Raw genomic sequence first — 14,775 nt, forward strand, 5'->3', positions numbered from 1 at the left:
CTCGTGGTCACATTTGGCTCCATCTTCCAGTCTTCATTGCATCCGCTTCTCTGCTGTGTCTCAGAGCAGTTGCTTAGTCTTTTGCCTTTGCCACTGGTTCATGGAATATAGCCCTTTCCCATGATTTCCTCACATACAAACAACAACAACAAAACCCACAAATGAACATATTTATGCCAGACTTTACTGAAGGTTTGGGGAACTGGAGGGGGGTTATATTGCAACAGTGCCCAAAATTCCTGGTGTTAAAAGACCTCTGGTTCTTTTGCTCTCTCTTTATCTCTCAGGAACATCCACCCTACTGCTGCTCACCAACTTCCGCCATTTTCTTATGCAGAGCAATTGGCTCCCTCCAATTCTTCCCCCGAATAGTGCTGGGCCAGGTGCATTTCTCTGCCCATTCAAGGATTTTACTATAGCTTTGATATTTCTTGTACAACGGTTTCTGGATAATGTTCATCTTTGTCCCCATGCTCTCTGGAGAAAGGAGTGAATATTGATGACAAGGACAGAAGCTCTAATCTTAATCAGGAATGCGACTCTCACATTTCATGAGAATCACATTGAAGACCTGCTAGGTATTCTCCCCACAAAGTGTTGCTTTTCAGAATTCCTGTCTCCATCCCTCCTCGTCTGCCACCTTGCTCTTCCATTAGGTTAGTCCCTCATAGATAACAATTTCTTAAAAAATTGTATGTCTTTCCAGATTTCTAGGTGTATCTTCAGCAGATACATTGGAGACTGAGTTGGAAACACTGATGTGGAGTAAATCAGCACTCAGCCCCTCAGTCGGGGATCTCATCAGTTAGGTTACAAAATGATTGATGAAGTTGGACACGAAACATGTGTTTCTGCTGTCTAGCAAAATAATACATAAAAATACATCACTTTTTAATGGATATAGGAGAGGTGAATTATTTAATCTGGTTAACACATGAAACAGCAAATCTTACATGTAGTCATGAAGTTATTGCTTTTGGAAATGATCTATTGGCCTGCTATTATCACCAAAATAGAAAGGAATAAAGACAAGGTCTGTAAACTGTTGCTGGAGTTTGGGAGGGGAGGAAAGAGGAGGAAATTAAAATGAGGGGAGAAATCTCACCTGTAGAAAAAGCCCAGCAGTCCTGTTTAGCATATCTCTAATCATTGTTGACAACATCTACTGGCACTTACTATGCGCTTCACACATATTATCTCATTTAATCTCAAATCAGCCCACAAGGGAGGCTGTGTATTTATCTACCACTAAGGTACAGAGAGGTTGGGTAGCTTGCCCAGGGTCATTCAGTCAGTAAGGGCAGAGTCTGACTCTGGAGCTTATGCCCTTCACCTTTGCATTACATTGCCCTCCAGGGAAGTCCAGGAGGAGATTTTCTTTCCCCATATGAATGCATATAAGGATTCCAATGGCTGTAACCATTAGGATATCTTTTTCAGAATGCAAAGCATCATCTTGCTTACAGAAGATATACGCAGACATGCTGTGAAAAGGGTGAAGCATTAGATAACTATTATTGCTGTTAGTGTTGTTACCCCTGTGCATGTCCTTTTACTGTTAAGAAAACTACTTGCTTTGTCTTGAAACACTTCACTCCTATTAGATATTATTCAGTCTATTTTACAAATGATGAAAGTGAACCTGCCCAAGGCTTTTGCTTAATTAAAATTGCTTTGGAGTAATTCAGACCTCTATTCCCATACTGGCTCCACCATTTCTTAGCTGTGGTACCTTGGGCAAATCTTGTACTCTTGCTGGGGCTTATTTTTTCATATGTAAAGGAATAATATTAATACCTTCCTACAAGACTTTTGCGAACATTAGATATCATGAATCTGAAGCCACTGTCTCAGTGTCAGGCACATAGTGGGCCTATTCTTTGTGCCCAAAAGGTGCAGTGTTATCTTCTTCCTGTGTTGGAAGGAAAGCAGGATCCCTATTTCCTCTTCCAGTCCATTGAACATAACCCTGATTCTTAGGCATGTGGCTATGTGGGACAGCATGCTAGAGAGAAATGGTGGCATCTCTGAGACAACCACTGAAAATAAGTTCCTAAGAAAACCCACGTCAAATGGAAGCCCCAAAAGTCATCATGTGTCCTGTGGCAGCCCTGGATCCTAAGATACCAGCAACAACAGCATCTTGCCTTCAAAGAGCAGATTGTCTTTTGCAAAGCATTTTCCAACACAGCATCTCGCTTGATGGTCAAAGCAAACCTGTGCACTACATCAAGCAGGTGACAGTATGCCCACCCGATGGAGACAAAAAAGGAGTAAGAATAAGTGGAATTCTATCCACAGTGCTGAATGCCTTGGTAAATACTGCTAAGTCATCCAGTAGGTTGAAAATTGGCACAGCTATCATAAAATAGCTCAGAGTTGAAAATGAGATTGAGGAACTAGATGATTTAAATGCAAACATGAATACATCAAATGTACATGTTGGCTATTTTTATGAATTCAATATTAAACAAGTGTTTTTGAAATTGTGAAGTCAATTCAAAAATATTTATTGGACATGTTTGTGAAAGACACTTTCAGTGCCTGGGCTTCCATGGGCTCCCTGTCACATGGGGGCTGCCCACGGGCTGGTCAATGCTGTGCGATCTTTATCATCCAGGAGGGAGTGGCCAGAGCTGCCTGAGAGGTCGGGAAAAGCCTCCCTCAGAAGCTAACCCATAAAATGGACCTTGAGGGAAAGGAGAGGGGTCAGGAAGGGGCATAGGTAAGAAACTGGCCCTGGCTCTTCCAGGACCACCTATGCCTGACCTGCGTGCTGCCACCTTCTAACATGCATCAACTCGATGAGCAGTGGGGCTCTCCATCACTTGTCCCCATGTGTCCCAAATAAGAGAAAGAACCATTAGATCCCTGTCATTGTGTGATAATGCCTGGGGCACCCCTCATTCCACTGGACCTGGGTTCCTGCTCCTCCTTCTGCCAAGAATGTTCTTTCCTACCCCTATCCATCCTTTCAAGTGACCTCTAACTTCCTATTCCTTACAAGCCAAGCTGAAAGGTGAGCCATGAGGTGACTCATTTGGTGACTTTTTCATGCATTGATGATCCAGTGCAGGCTTCGCTGCTCCCTCCTGTGTCCACGTGGTGGTGTGGGGTCTGGGCCTTAGGTACAGCACTGTGTGTGTGTGGCTCCTTCCACAAGACCACAGACTCCCTGGGGTCAGGGTTATATTCATGCCTGTTTTCACAGTGCCTAGGACAGTGCTGGCACAGAGGAAGTACTCAACAGAAGCCCATGAAAAGCAGAAATTATTACTAATACGATATTGAGGTTTCCTGCCTGCTCAGAACATAGGCAGCCTCAACATATTGATTGGGAGATGATTTTCACTGGCCTAGGGGCCTGCTGCCACACTTGGACCCCTGTGCAAATTTTAAAACTAGGATAATTTGTTTCACATGTCTTTCTATGAGCCTTTTTATCCCCCTTCGTTGGCTTTCTAGAAGCAGCTGAGGTTCAAAAATATGGTTTGACTTGCCCAGTGTCACTTTGCACAAGCTCAGCCAGGTACTTGAGGTACTCACTAACTCCCAGGGAGCTGTAGCTGACCAGGGGTTGCCACCTGACCCTGCCTGCCTCAGAGGTTTTCCTTCTAAAGGCTTGCTACCCGCTACTGTAAAGTGTAGGTGCACATTTTCTAGCTGCACTGTCTAGCACTTGAAATGTATGTAGTCCAAATGTAAAATACACAAGTGTAAAATACACACCAGATTTTGAAAACTTAGTATATAAAATGAGTGTAAAATAACTCTTTGGTATTTCTATATTTTTATCCATTAAATGACAATGCTGTGGATGTGTTCAATTAAATAAAATACATGATTAAAGTTTGCTTCACCTTTTTTGCTTTTGTGATGTGAATACTAGAAAATGTAATATGGCATATGTGACTCACATCCTATTTTATTGGAACAATGCCGCTTTACAGTATTCAGCATAAGCATGCTTATTCTTCCTTATAGAAGCAACAAACACATTCTCCAAAATATGATCGTATCTAATTTTAGCGGACAAAAAGGCTGTAAGTTAGAAAATAATCATAATGATGATATTAATAATAAATAACAACAGCCAATACTTACTGAGAGCTTCTGAGCACCTCTCATTGCATCAAACACTGTGTGTATGAACATGCTTAACATTCACAGCAGCCTATGGAATGAGTACTGCCATTATCCCCATTACACAGACAAAGAAACTGACATACAGGGAGAAATGATAAGTTACCGCACAGGGTGTGCAAGAACTAGGATTCAAACCAACATTGTCATTTGGCTCCATAGTCCAGGTCCTTAACTCCCCTGGTGTTGTTCTTTCTGGGAGTCACCCTGTGGCTCACATGGCTCTGAAAACATTGCTGGTGACAGAGACTCTCACTTCTGAAGGAGGATTTGTCTTGTGTGACATCATTCTGGCTGGCCCACAAAGCTTTTTTGGCCCACAGATGAGAAAAGTCAGTGTTCGCTGTTAATATCATTGACGTCAGGGCCAACTATGACAGCTTCCAACAGGTCAGAAAAGGAGCCAGGCATTTACCCAGGTCCAGTTCCCACCCATCACTCAGGAAAGAGGGGAGGAGAGAAAATGGAGAAGAGAAAGGGGATATTTCTCCAACCAGGTTGTTGGAAAAACTTAGATAATGCATGTGAAGGAAAGCCCTGAGCACGATGCCTGAAATAAATTAAGGATTTAATGAATATCTGTTCTTTTCCTCCCTGTTTTCCTCACTAAAATCTAAAGTTTAGGATCAGCTATTAACTTTGTTAAACATTGCATGACTCAAATGCATCCATTCTCAAATGCAAACAGACTATTTAGGCATATGCTAAAAATTAAGCCAAATGTCTACAAAATCAGGTAAGGAGCCATGCACTCTGACTCTCTTAGAATTTCCATGCCTTTTCTCAAATACACTATTGCTGTGAGAAATGCCATCATCTTCACAGTTTCCCACATTGAAAATTATTTTTATGGTTTTCTCTCCTAATTTCTACCTCCTATTTTTTTTCTGGAGTAGTTTAAAGCAAATCTCAGGCATATATAATTTAACTTATAAATAGTTCACTGTGTATTGCTAACAGATAAGAAGTTAAAAAAATAATCACAGTACCATTATCCCACCTAGAAAATTAATAACAATTCGTTACTATAATCAATTATAGTACTCATTTTCCAGTTTTCTCAATTGTCTTAAAAATGTCTCATTTGGCTGGGTGTGGTGGCTCCTACCTATAATCCCAGTGCTTTGGGAGGCCTGAGGCATGAAGCTTGTTTGAGGCCCAGAGTTAGAGGCCAGCCTGGGCAACATAGTGAGATTCTCTCTCTTAAAAAAAAGGAAAATCAGCCAGGCGTGGTGGCACATGCCTGTAGTGCCATCAGGGAGCTACTCAGGAGGCTGAGGGAGGAGATTGCTTGAGCCCAGGAGTTTGAGGCTGCAGTGAGCTAATGGCACCACTGCATTCCAGCCTGGGCAACAGAGCAAGACCCTGTCTCTGAAACAAACAAACAAATAAATAAATATACGTCTTCTTAGAGTTGGTTTGCTTGAATCATGTTTCTTGTTTTAAAATTTCATTTCTCTTATCCTCTCTCTCTCTCTCCCTTCCGTCTTCTAGAAATATTTAAAGTATCTTTCAAAGATAACATATGAGAGCTGGGTGCAGTGGCTCATGCCTAAATCCCAGCACTTTGGGAGGCCGAGGCAGGAAGATCGCTTGAGCTCAGGAATTTGAGACCAGCCTGAGCAACATAGTGGAACCTCGTCTCTACTGAAAACCAAATAAGTTAGCCAGATGTGATGGCGCCTGCTTGTAGTCCTAGCTGCTTGGGAGATGGAGGCAGGAGGATTGCTTGAGCCTAAGAGCTCAAGACTGCTGTGAGCTATGATCACACCACTGCACTCCAGCCTGGGTGACAGAGGGAGACCCTGTCTTTAAAAAAAAATACATATGGCATGGTAAAATGAGTTAATTCCAAAATAAATGAGAAAATATGGCAAAAAGTGAGTACAAGAAGAAAAGACAGATGGAGCCAAGATTGTGGTGAGGACACAAAGGCCAGCTATAAAATTGCATGTCCCTTTTCCGCAGAAGTCATGCATTTCTTTCTGAGCTTCCTAGGAGGAACTACAAAGAGGGCCCATGTGCACCTGTGGGACTCAGAATTGATAACATGCCGTAAAACTGCTCAGGAGCAGCACGACCTCAGAGGTATTTTCCCGTGGATCCTGACAAAGGAAACACTGAGTAATTGGCTATACCATATTCTCCATGGTAGCCTTGAACTCTATGTTGGTTGACCCAGCTCACTTCCCTGCCCTCTCTGCCATAAAATATATCTCACCCATAAAGAACAGTCCACATAAAACATTGAGTAATCTCATAAAAAGATGAGTAATAATACAAAAGAAGTTTGCATGGAACATACTGAAAATATATTGCAAGAAAAATAAATGAGAAACATGACAAAAGGCAGACTAACATTCCAGAGAATTATGCCATAATATAGATAAAAATTGTAGAGAAACATTTTTTCCATTAAGAAGGTATAAAAATGGCTTTTCTGAAACAATAATTCAAAGAACAGCTATGTTGGCTCAAGTAAAAGGTAATTACAGAAGTGAAAGTTAACATTAGAAGAAGAAAAAAAGATACTGCTTAAAATAGGGCATGGATAAAGAGAATATATTTGAAAATAAAAAGGAAAATAAATAGAAAAGAACCAAATATTTAAAATGAATGAGAAAAGGATAGATATTGAAGACAGGAAAAGGAATTGCAGCTCCCTTATGAATGGCATTCCTAGTAGAGGAAACAGCACAAATATTCAGAAATAACACATAAAATATTTCCTCAAATAAGACTGTAGTTTGAAATGAACCCAGCTGTTTCAGAAAAAAAAAAAATCAACACTAAAATATGGCTTAGTAAAGTTACTGAACTTAGAGTAAAAAATCTGGGCTTACAAAAAATATCAAACAGTTATAAGAGGAAAAATTTGTTTGATCTCAGACTTTTTTACAGCAATATTAACTGCTAGAAGATGGAGAAAAATGTGTTCATGTCCTCAGAAAATGTGTGGCGCAAGAATTTTCTACCTAGCCAAATTATTGTTTGATATTTCCAAGCATGTAATAACTCGGGGAAAAATAACTTATGCGTTCTTTCTTTAAAAACAAACAAAACTTGAAGCTGCCAATCAAGTGATCAAGGGAGGAGCCATGGAGTAATGAGGATTTACAAATAGGTGAAGTAAATGGAGGAATTATGATTACAGAATAGAATAAAACACAGAAACAATCATAGAAAAAGGAGCCAAAAATGAGAGGTAGAGAAAAGGAAAAAAGGCAGTGTAAGCATGAGTTCCTTGTCTTTTGTAGTAATGTCTTAGATTTTCAAATCTACTGTGTAATTGAAAAACCAAGGAATAGAGGTATTAATGTATTATTCAAAAGTATAAAGGTAAAAGCTAGAAGCATTAATGATAATATAGTAAGCCAAAATTGGTCAGTGTAGGACAAGCAAGACGGAATAAGTGCAAGTGTAGTAATTTTCTCATCTTTCATTATGACAGGTCATCACTTACTACATAAGAAATTTTAAAATATGGTAAAATAGTACATAAAATTACAAAGATAACCACTAAAAGATCCTAGAATAGACTATAAACCTTTGGAACTCTCAGAATAAAAGCACACAATAAAGAAAACAAATACCATATGGGAAAATAATTTTGTGTGTATATTTGTGTCTTTGTGTGTGTCTTTAATTTGTGTGTGTATAACATGAAGGAAAAACATAACTAAGCATAATCCATATGATTAAATATTTCTCCTATATCCAGAAATGTAAATTTATTGAAAGAAAAAAATTCTAAGCTTGTATTGCCAAACACAATCCAAATATATGCTATATACACTGGCACAGATGGCTAAAAGCATGCCAGGAAAATGCAGCAAAAAGAATTAGTTCTCCTGATATTAATATTAGTTGCTATGATTGAATGCTTGTGTCTCCACAGAATGCATGTTTAAACTGAACCTCGAAGGTGAGGGTATTAAGAGGTGGAGCTTTTAGGAGGTGATTAGGTCATGAGGGATCCACCTGCATGAATGGAACTAATGTGCTTATAAAAGTGACTTGAAGGAGCTTTTTGTCCTTCTGCCACCTGAGGATACATAAAAGGTGCCGTCTATGAGGAACAGGCCCTCAGTAGACCCCAAATCCACTGACACCTTGATCTTGGCCTTCCCAGTCTCCAGGACTGGGCAGAATACATGTCTGTTGTTTATACATTACCCAGTCTAAAGTATTTTGTTGTAGTAGCTTGAACAGATTGGGACATTAGTTCAAGGTGAATTAAAGACAAAGTATTAAAGAGAAAGAAGGAAATTTTTATAATAAAAAGGATATAATACATAATGAAACTCTAATTTTCATGAATATGTGTCAAATATAAGGCTAAAGTTATTGGAAATATAAAGAAGACTAAGGAGGAACTTGCTGGTTGAAATGTCTTTAATTCACTTCTCTCATCCCATGATAGCAAGAAAAAAAAGTAAGAATAACCCTAAATAACATAATTAATAAGATAGATCTACTCGAAGCACACACACACGCACACATACACACACACACATCTATTTTTTCTAATTATGTCACTAAAATGAAGAAAACATCTTTTTAAACTAGGCAACATTTAAAAACTGCAACAAAAGAATCCTCAATAGATCTCATAAGTTGAAAAGATGCCAAACATATTTTCTGAGCCCAGTGAAAAAAAGAAAACCTGTAAGTCATGACAAAAATAGACCAAAAAAAAAAAGCTCTACCCTCAGATATTAGAAAGCCAAACACAAAGAGTGGAACGTCCTGTGGAAAAAGCATGGAAGGAAGGTGTTATTTATCTCACGCCAGTGAGTTGTCACATCTCTTGCCGGGCTGTCTACTTGATTTTCTAAGATTCCCTTATCCCTCCCCAGAAAGGGGAGAATGAAATTCATTTCTTCAGCATGCTGTATCTACACTGGGAATTTCCTAATACACATGTACAGCTAATCTACTGTGTTCATCTCAATTCTTTATATATATATAGATGTGTAAAATTTATTTGGGATTGAATTCCATTTGTCATGTAGTATAAGAGAATAAGCTATTTTAAAATTCTTTATTTGAATGTATGCATTGGTTTATTTGAAGCCACATATTCGTGTACTGCAGAGAGCCGATAGGAGCAGGCTGACTGAGAGGTAGATGAGGTAACGCTGTCATCAGGGTGGTCCTGCCATTGTACTGTCTTTGGAACCTGAGGACAGAGCTCCTGGGCGAGCCTGCCACCATTTTCGTTTGTACTTGGCTTGCCTTCTTGGTGCGCTGATGAAATTTCTGCTCTCCCTTCCATGCCCTATAACTGCAAGGACATTCTTTTCACCTCTAAGGTGCATTCTACTTTGCCCGCTCCTGTGATGCGGAGGCCTTGGGTGCTTAGAAAATACATAATAGCCCACTCCCACATTTGGGTTGGATACGTAGCAGCTGGCTCACACCACCAGCCCCCGGAGAGGTGCCAGGTGTGATGAGTCTGTGTTTTTCTGATTTACTCGAGGCCTTGTCCACTCACTCCCTGGAAGGGGCTCTTGTAAACTGTGGGCAGAGCTAAAGTCCATGACCCAGAAACATTGCTGAGATAATTTTCTTCAGGGACTGTCATCTAACATTTAATAATGATCCTCTCCTCCTGCAGCCTGATTTGTGCATGTACTACTCAGTTGTTATATTAATCTTTCACCTTCATTTATATGTAAACAGTTGTTTAAAAAATAACATTTGGTTGAGAAAAAAATCAAGTCAGCACATGGCCATTGAAAGCCACCTTGTTTCTGTATAATGTGGTTGATCCTGATTTCTTTGTCAAAAAAACACATCCTCTGACACAATGTACTGTATTCACTACAGTATTCAAGACAGGCGTCAGTATTTTGGGGAAGTTCTTTGCTACAGAAGCATCCTGGTAGAATATTATGTGTGATAGTGATAAGAGGATCAACTTTCTTATAAAGCCATTGATCTTGAACTTAGTGTATCAGGGGCAGCATCAGTGCAAATTGATTCACATATGTCAAGCATTAACTTACACTTTCAAAGAAAAGCAGTCACTACAGGACTGAACTCATCAATTCCTTTGTAGTTGTTTGCGATGGTTCACAGAGTAAGAATTCTTTGATCTATTTCTCCTTTAAGTACATCATAAACATGGGACGCTCACCAGAGCCATCAACCTCAGATGGTTCCGCTGAATACCCACATTGAGAGGGCTGGTGTGGATCACATCATTTTCTCAATAATTTACTGACGGTTCTTTTCTGAATCTCCCAATGTTATTTTTTGAGAATCCCTTTCAATGCATGAGTTTTCACTAATTTTTCAACTATTCGAAGAGACTTCTGTCCCTTGCCACACAAGACAAACTTACAACAAATATGGACATCTCAGGTGTCAAACCCAAACATTTCAAGGCATTTCTAGAAACAGTCTTATGTTCAGCTGCATAGCCTTGTGTAGTTGAAGGTTGGACAGCTTTGATGGTTTGAATTTTGAAGTTTGAAAATAATGAATGGCACAAAACACATTGCAGTCTGTAGCTATTGTACAGCAACTCCTAAAGAATACATTCCTGTTCCCATTTGTGTTTCTTTAACATGGTTTACCCCCAAATGTGTGAATATTTCCCTGAGTGATGGAGTTTTGCTGCGTGAATGAGCCCTGGCACTGGCCATATTGCCTGTGGGAGTTTTGTAATAGCAGCTAATCTTTAATGAGCAGTTTCGATGTTCCAGGCACTGTGCTAAGAGCTTTGCAAGTGTTTTTGCATATAAACCCTCACAACAAGCCAGTGTGTATGGATTATTACTATCATCATTTTACAGAAGCAGAAATTGATGGCTAGAAGAGGTTAGAAGATTGGGTTCTTCAAATCTCTTTTCCCACTAAAAGGAACCATCTATTATTGGAGAAATGTCTAACTTCAAGTTTGGAGCAGAAAATGTACATGATGAGCCTATAATACCTCATCTTACCAGATGGCAGTGGAGCTAGTAAAGGCTAATAAGCTTAGGATGACCAACTTGTCCTGATTTGTCCAGTACTTTCCCTCTTTTAAAATGGGAAGTCGCATGTCACAGGAACCCCCTCATTCTCAGGCAAACTGGGACAGTGGTCATGTCAAATAATAATAAGCTCATTTCAAAAGGACTCAGGAGCCAACTTCAATAGGCTCCCATGGGACAAAAATAAATTGAAATACATCAAATATGTAGACATCCACGAGTTGATGATGACACTAGAAAACGAAACAAATCATGACTAATTGGTCACCACCGGAGAGAACAGACTCTATTGTGAACATCAATCATTCTTCTAGCCTTTCCTAAATAAACAGTACTATTGGGTATCCCGATTGTAGGTGAGGGGAAGTTTGTTTTATAGATATATTCCAGCTAAAACACGAAGAAGGAATACAAAATTAGAATATCACCATTTTGTAGCCCCTAATGAATGTAGACATTGAACATAAACAGCTGCTAATTTCACCAAGAGAGACAAATGAATATGCATTACCTGTTGGAAGAACTAATGTCATGTAATTTATGAAGAATTTTTGTCCAAAAAAGGCCCCCTGAAAAAGCAAAAAATCACCCTGAATCGGCATCTGATCGATTTTTGATCCAAATACAGGAAACCCAAAAGACAAAGGAACATATTAAACACCCAAGAATGCAATCAGCAAAATACAGTCTGTGGAAAACTCTATAGGACAAACTATTTCTTCAGCCAATAATTGCATAGACAAAATATGAAAGTAGAATGCACAGATTAAAAGAGACAAGACAAGATATATCAACCAATTACAGTTTGTGAACATTATTTGCAAAATGATTCAAACAAACTATAAAAATGGGAAATTAATGATAATTGTAAGTTTAAACACTGATTGTATATTTTATGATGTTAAAGAATTATTTTAATTTTTAAAGTGTGATAATGGTACTGTAGTTTTATTTGTTTGAAGAGAATCCTTGTGTTTTAAAGATATATACTGAAATTTTATGAATAAAATGATATATTGCGCTTCAAAATAATATATGGTATGTGCTTCAAAGTAATGTATGGTGGAGCCTGGGGAGTGGACAAGATCAGCTGAGTTAATAATTGTTGAAGTTGGGTGATAGGTACATGGGGACCCTGTACTACTGTGACTATTCATGTTCATTGAAAAAATTCCTCTTAGTAAAAGAGAGAGAGAATTCGACTAAGTTTTAAATATCACATTGCTAGAAAATGACTGAGCCAGGATTTTAAAAAAGACAATTTTAGTCTATAATTGATTTCCTAGATTTTCTATACTACCTCAAAAAAATATTGAAATGTGGGTATTAAACACTGACAGAAGAGCTGAACAAAAGCAACTTCCCACTTCTCACCTCTCCAATGCTAGTCATTTCAGAGTCCAAGATGGCAGATACAGTGAATTGACTTTTAGAAAACTGAGTTTGCTCTGCAGGCTCTGGTTGAACTGCAATAGTGCCTCTTTATTTACTTTTCTCCCACCCTCTCCTTTCTGAGTTTCCAAAGTCCATTATAGGTATACCCATACTTATAGCTCCCACTTGTAAGTGAGAACATATGGTATTTGGTTGTCCCTTCCTGAGTTACTTCACTTAGAATAATAGCCTCCAGCTCCATCCAAGTTGCTGCAAAAGACATTATTTTGTTCTTTTTTATGGATGAGTGGTACTCCATGGTATATATATATATACCACATTTTGTTTATCCACTCATGGGTCGATGGGGATTTAGGTAGGTCATTACCTTTGCAATGGTGAATTGTGTGGCAATAAACATACATGTGCAGGTATCTTGTTGATATAATGACTTCTTTTCCTTTGGGCAGATACCCAGTAGTGGGACTGCTAGATTGAATGGTAGATCTACTTTTAATTCTCTAAGAAATCTTTATACTGTTTTCTGTAGAGGTTGTATTATTTTACATTCCCATCAGCAGTGTATAAGCATTTCTTTTTCACAACATCCACACCAACATCTGTTGTTTTTTGACTTTTTAATAATGACCATTCCTGCAGTGGTAAGGTGTTATCTCACTATGGTTTTAATTTGCATTTCCATGATAATTAGTGATGTTGAGTATTTCTTCATGTTTGTTGGCCATTTGTATATCTTATTTTGATAAATGTCTATTTGTGTCATCTGCCCACTTTTTGGTAGAATTATTTGTTTTTTTCTTGCTGATTTGTTTGAGTTCCTTTTAGATTCCAGATATTAGTCCTTTGTCAAATGCATAGTTTGCAAATATTTTTTCCCATTCTGTGGGTTGTGTGTTTACCCTGATGATTATTTCTTTTGCTGTACAGAAGCTTTTTAGTTTAATTAGGTCTCACTTATTTATTTTTGTTTTTGTTGCATTTGCCTTTGGGGTCTTAGTCATAATTTTTTAGGCCAACATCAGAATAGTTTTCCTGGTTTTCTTTTAGAATTTTCGGGGTTCCAGGTCTTATTTATTTTCAGTCTTTGATCCATCTTAAGTTGATTTTTGTATAAGTTTTATTTTTCTACTTGTGGCTATCCAGTTTTCCTAGTACCAATAACTAAATAGGGTATCCCCTCTCCCTCTCCAGTTTATGTTTTTGTATGCTTTGTCAAAGATCAGTTGGTTTTAAGTATTTGGCTTTATTTCTGGGTTCCCTATTCTGTTCCACTGATCTGTGTATCTACCATGCTGTCTTGGTGACCACAGCCGTGTAGTATAACTTGAAGTCAGGCAATATGCTCCAGATGTATTCTTTTTACATAAGATTGCTTTGGCTATTTGGGCCCTTTTTTGGTTCCATATGAATTTTAGGATGCCAAAATCCTCAACAAAATTCTAGCAAACTGGATCCAACAGCACGTGAAAAAGATAATACAAGTGTGTTTCATCCCAGGGATGCAGAGATGATTTAACATATGTGAGTCAATCAATGTGATACATGACATAAAGAGAATTAAAAATAAAAACCATATGATCATCAATAGATGCAGAAAAAGCATCTGATAAACTCCAACATCCCTTTATGATAAAAACCCTCAACAAACTAGGCATAGAAGGAACATACCTCAAAATAATAAAAGCCATATACGACAAACCCACAGCCAACATCGTACTGAATAGGGAAAAGTTGAAAGCATTCCCCCTGAGAACTAGAACAAGACAGGATGTCCACTTCTATTCAACATAGCACTGGAAGTTCTAGTAAGAGTAATCAGGCAAGAGAAATAAATAAAGGGCATCCAAATAGGAAAAGATGAAGTCAAAATATCGTTGTTCACTGATTATATGATCATTTATCTAGAAAACCCTAAAGACTCCTCTAAAAGATATCTAGATTTGATGAAAGAATTTAGTAAACCTCAGGTTACAAAACCAATGTAGAGAAATTAGTAGCAGTGCTATTCACCAACAACAACCAAGCTGAGAATCAAATCAAGAACTCAGTCCCTTTTACAATAGCTGCAAAAAATAAAAATAAAAATAAAAGATCTAGGGATATACTTAACCAAGGAGGTGAAGGATCACTACAAGGAGAACTACAAAACACTCCTGAAAGAAATCATAGATGACACACACAAATGGAAACACATCCCAAGCTCATGGATTGGATGAATCAATATCCTGAAAATGACCACATTGCCCAAAGCAAT

The sequence above is a fragment of the Macaca mulatta genome, chromosome 17 (assembly GCF_049350105.2).
Source record: "Macaca mulatta isolate MMU2019108-1 chromosome 17, T2T-MMU8v2.0, whole genome shotgun sequence".
In the NCBI taxonomy this organism is placed as follows: domain Eukaryota; kingdom Metazoa; phylum Chordata; class Mammalia; order Primates; family Cercopithecidae; genus Macaca; species Macaca mulatta.